This window comes from Sinocyclocheilus grahami, unplaced genomic scaffold, assembly GCF_001515645.1.
Source record: "Sinocyclocheilus grahami isolate Dianchi unplaced genomic scaffold, SAMN03320097.WGS_v1.1 scaffold268.1, whole genome shotgun sequence".
Lineage (NCBI taxonomy): Eukaryota > Metazoa > Chordata > Actinopteri > Cypriniformes > Cyprinidae > Sinocyclocheilus > Sinocyclocheilus grahami.
Window position 1 is genome coordinate 209,617 of NW_015505447.1, and position 5,761 is coordinate 215,377.

A 5,761-nucleotide genomic window follows, 5' to 3' on the forward strand; every position below is an offset into this window, starting at 1 on the left:
TGAGAGCAACATATGTTTTCATTTCAGTAAGTGCTAGCCAGTTGTCTAGTGCTTTAGCTCTGATCAAAGAAAAGTTATTAGCCTCTTTGTGGTCAATGTTGAAAAGCCACTGCTCTCATAAAGCCGAGAATGATTTATCTTTGACCTAGATGACTGTGGTGAGGACATGTACCCAGTAAAGCTCCATTACGGTATTAATTCTTAACCCTGGACAATAGCAGAAGCTAATAACAGTTAAACTCACAGGGGAAAGATAGCGGAAGCTAAGTCTCCTTGCTAACAGCTGCTTTTTTAAGCTGAAAGCTCGGGCAGGTACTGTTAATATGCTAAGAGGTGATAATGAGTCAGATAGAAAGAGATGGCAGCACTAAACAGCTATCACTTCCTGTGGACTTATAGTTTAATGAGAAGTAAGGATGTTTGAGATGATGAAAAAGAGAAAATGCCATGATTGTATAAATGAAGTCTTTGGCTTTATACATTTTTGAAAAAATAATAACATTTTCAATAAAAAAAAGATTTGACCTAAACATATAGTATCCATTTGACCTAAACAAAACATCAAAACATGCCTTTTCACAAGGTTTGAAATATGTATTATATATAGACAGACAGACAGACAGACAGACAGACAGATAGACAGATAGATAGATAGATAGATAGATTTATTAGACAATGCTAAATAATCTTGAATGCATCTTATGCATTTTTGAATGACCTAACACAAAAAAAAAGAAAAATGAAAGCAAGTATTTCATTGAAAGCAGTGTTTTTTGGGTGACAATGCTAAATAATCTTGAATGCACTTATGCATTTTTGAATGACCTAACACAAAAAAAAGAAAAATGAAAGCAAGTATTTCATTGAAAGCAGTGTTTTTTGGGTTGATCAAGTGTACTATTTTGATATTTTCTACATGTATGTCTCTCAGTAATACCTCAGTTCTTTCCGCCACTAACAACAGTGAGAGAATATTAACTTTTAGTTAACATAAGCTCTGCAACAATGTTTGGATGCGACCCAGTTTTGTCTGCATGAGCTATCTAATGCTTGCAGTTGGCCTGAACACCAGCACAGCGTTTGAGTGACAGCTCTAAATACTGTGTTATCTGAAGCGCCATTTGTCCATGTAGCAGCACATGTAGCTCAAATCAATGCAAGCAAAAGATTCTGCAAATGAAGAGAAAAATCAAGGTGCTAAATAAATGAAATTAGAGTGATAGGACGTTTGTTTAGAGCCGAGGCTGATTAAAGTGTAGCCGAGGGCAGGAATCATGTGGTAATCATGTTTACCAAAATGATGATGGAGTCCATCTCATGGGATTTAATTGCTGGAACACAACACATTATGGAGGTGTGTGTTTAATTATAATTATAGTAACTTAAATACAAGTACTTGTTATGAAAAAAAATCTATAGGTAATATAAAATATTATTATAATTTTTTTTTTTGCTTCTGTGCAAAACTTGCCACAACAACACTAAGGTGTTGTGACTGGTTGCCAGGGTCTTGCTATGCAGTTGCTTGGGTGTGTTGAGTGGTTGCTAAATGTGTGGTAAAGTTAAATGCTAAAGTATTAGAGGTTTGTTGTAATCACTATGAGCAATAACGCTTGGATCATCATCAAAATCAAGTAATTCATCTCTTGCTTTAATACGATGACTTGAGATTCATTTTTGTGTGTTTGTAAAATAGCTCTTTTCACAGCACTCACGACAAATGGTGCTAATTGAAAACAAAAAGATTATGATGAAGATATGCTTGTTCATATGATATGCAGTTTGCAAGCACAATCATTTAGATGAGATTTCTTATTCTAGTATGTAATATATTACAAAAATATTTGAGTAAAGTTAAAGGGCAGAGTGTGCTAAATATTTAAGTAGTCATACATAATTTGTGGGCGCAGTAGCTGAACAGTGATATTACACTCATGTTGCATTCAGGTGCAAAATCCACCATTAGAATCATCTCAATCCTATAGAGGAGAACTGTAACTGATGAGAGATGCATTATAAATCAATAGCCCAGTGTTTTAACACATGCAAGCATGTACATAACGATTTTAAGATTGGATTAAATTATTATTTTTTTTTTAATCAAATGCCATGCCTGCATAAAATATATTGGTCTGAACCAACAGACTTAGTAGGTCTGTTTTATCTCACTATAAGGAAGATTGGAGCGTTTTATAGTTTTATGATTTGTCCCACTGAAGTACAAAGGAAATATATAATATATAGGCCTATATATTAGTGCTGTCAAAATTATCAAAACGATTTTTTATTTGTATTTTTTTCAGTTTAACGAGTTAAAAATATTTAATGCAATTAACGCAGGGGCAGAGCTAGGGTTGGTCACCCCACTCACATCTGCTGCTTCTGTCTCGTTTTTTCTTGACAAGAATTGCATTTATTTAGAAAGTGAAAGTGTGAAAAGTGAAAGTGACGTGACATGTGGCCAAGTATGGTGACCCATACTCGGAATTACTGCTCTGCATTTATCCCATCCAAAGTGCACACACAGCTGCCTTAAATCTGTGCATGCATGTAAGTATTTGTTATATATGAGTCACATTTAAGAACATCTCTCTGAAATGGTTTTCACAACTGTCCTGGAGCAGCCCAGCACTGTCTCCCTCATCTAACACACCCAATTCTACTCGTCAGCTCATTATAGAGACTTTAAGAGCTGACGGGGGTCAGAAAAGGTAAAGAGTTGTGAGAAAATACAATGCGTGTCAGATCCGTGTCATGTTCAGCAGCGGCAGCTCTTAGGCACAATATGTACGATTTTCCTAATAAAATATCCAAAAAAACACTTGCACAGTGTTATATATTTCATGCAGTTGTGTACTTAGGTCATCCCAAAAGTTTGTAAATCCAGAGAAATTCCAATTTTTTATCTCGTCCCGGTTCATTGTCGCCTATCAATGACACACTGTTTTATCTCACTATAAGGAAGATTGGAGCGTTTTATAGTTTTATGATTTGTCCCACTGAAGTACAAAGGAAATATATAATATATAGGCCTATATATTAGTGCTGTCAAAATTATCAAAACGATTTTTTATTTGTATTTTTTTCAGTTTAACGAGTTAAAAATATTTAATGCAATTAACGCAGGGGCAGAGCTAGGGTTGGTCACCCCACTCACAACTGCTGCTTCTGTCTCGTTTTTTCTTGACAAGAATTGCATTTATTTAGAAAGTGAAAGTGTGAAAAGTGAAAGTGACGTGACATGTGGCCAAGTATGGTGACCCATACTCGGAATTACTGCTCTGCATTTATCCCATCCAAAGTGCACACACAGCTGCCTTAAATCTGTGCATGCATGTAAGTATTTGTTATATATGAGTCACATTTAAGAACATCTCTCTGAAATGGTTTTCACAACTGTCCTGGAGCAGCCCAGCACTGTCTCCCTCATCTAACACACCCAATTCTACTCGTCAGCTCATTATAGAGACTTTAAGAGCTGACGGGGGTCAGAAAAGGTAAAGAGTTGTGAGAAAATACAATGCGTGTCAGATCCGTGTCATGTTCAGCAGCGGCAGCTCTTAGGCACAATATGTACGATTTTCCTAATAAAATATCCAAAAAAACACTTGCACAGTGTTATATATTTCATGCAGTTGTGTACTTAGGTCATCCCAAAAGTTTGTAAATCCAGAGAAATTCCAATTTTTTATCTCGTCCCGGTTCATTGTCGCCTATCAATGACACAGTATCCGCGCTATTTGATTGACAACAATAATTTTATGTTTATTTGAGTGTTTGAGAACACTTATTTGAGAACATATGCAAACATAATTGTGAACCAAATTACGTGTTATTTTATATAGCTGCCTATGTATAATGTTCAAAATCCATCATTTAGGTTTGGATTCTGACTTGAAAGATGGCTGCCTATGTAAACAGCAAGGCAGTAGGTTTTAAAACAGAGCTAATGTGTGTCACACTTTATAGAGACCATTTCACATCACTGGCCCTCCTTTCCACAGGCTTTCTCTCCATCACCATGTCAAAGAGCGGAATAGACAGAACTGCCTAAAGCCAGCGGAGCAGTGGCGCGAAAGAGAAACACAGAGAGGAATAAAAGACAGTGGCAGAACAAGACAACAAGAAAAAAATAGCAGGCCGGCAGAGGGATAAAGAATAACTGCAAATAAGAACAAGCGCAAGAGTGATTACACGTGACCGTGGGCCGGGGCCAGAGGGGTCACTCTCCTCCACGCTCTCGCTCAATGCATCTGTGTCAGAGTATGTGAGTGGAACGGAGCGGCAGCAATTTCCCCTGCCCACTCAAAATGCCCCGTAATCACTCCATCCAGAATCCACTCCAGATTTTCCTGCTCCGAGTTCGCTCTATAACAACATTTGCACTGTCACAGCTCCACTGCAAAGATCTGTAAAGTTCAAAATGTTGTTATGTTACATTATATTCCGAAACCCAGAGGCTTGTGTCAAAAAAATACAACAAATTTCACAGGAGGCCCTGCATCGGAGCTTGGTTTGTTTTCACCAAAAGCACATGATCTATGTTTACAATTCACAGTTCTCAGGTTTTATGCATGCTTCATTGATTTTACTTCTTTTAGTGAATATACTGACTCAAATGACCCATTTTGAGTTACTTAAAATAATATAATTAAATTAAGTATAAAATATTGTAGTGAAGAGCTTTGAGTTTATATGTATTTGCAGATAGTTTTCCGTAAATTAAAGCTATTGAAAGTGACTCATTCATACAGAAACATAAAGCATATGCAGACTTAAAATATAAACATAAATATTAAACAATTTGTGGTTTAATATTCACAAACACTAATCCATGTTGCGACTTGATTAATTGTACAGTCCTACTTTCAATTTATTTATTCACATTTTGCGACGACATTCCACATTCCACAGCAAATTTTATTTTTATGACTGGATTCTGCAATTCCATCTGCATTTTACACATTGCTGAACTCATAGGGCCCTAATTATTATATTAGCATATAGAGGCGTAGTTTTGACCATTATCTTCCCAAGTTCCATATTTCAATCCATGTTTGTTCCTGACTCCATAAATGACGCTCTCTCCAGCCCTCCCCATCTCCCCCCCCCCGGCCCTGCATCGGAGCTTGGTTTGTTTTCACCAAAAGCACATGATCTATGTTTACAATTCACAGTTCTCAGGTTTCATGCATGCTTCATTGATTTTACTTCTTTTAGTGAATATACTGACTCAAATGACCCATTTTGAGTTACTTAAAATTATATAATTAAATTAAGTATAAAATATTGTAGTGAAGAGCTTTGAGTTTATATGTATTTGCAGATAGTTTTCCGTAAATTAAAGCTATTGAAAGTGACTCATTCATACAGAAACATAAAGCATATGCAGACTTAATATATAAACATAAATATTAAACAATTTGTGGTTTAATATTCACAAACACTAATCCATGTTGCGACTTGATTAATTGTACAGTCCTACTTTCAATTTATTTATTCACATTTTGCGACGACATTCCACATTACACAGCAAATTTTATTTTTATGACTGGATTCTGCAATTCCATCTGCATTTTACACATTGCTGAACTCATAGGGCCCTAATTATTATATTAGCATATAGAGGCGTAGTTTTGACCATTATCTTCCCAAGTTCCATATTTCAATCCATGTTTGTTCCTGACTCCATAAATGACGCTCTCTCCAGCCCTCCCCATCTCCCCCCCCCCCCCCCCCCCCCCCCCCCCCCCTTTTTTTT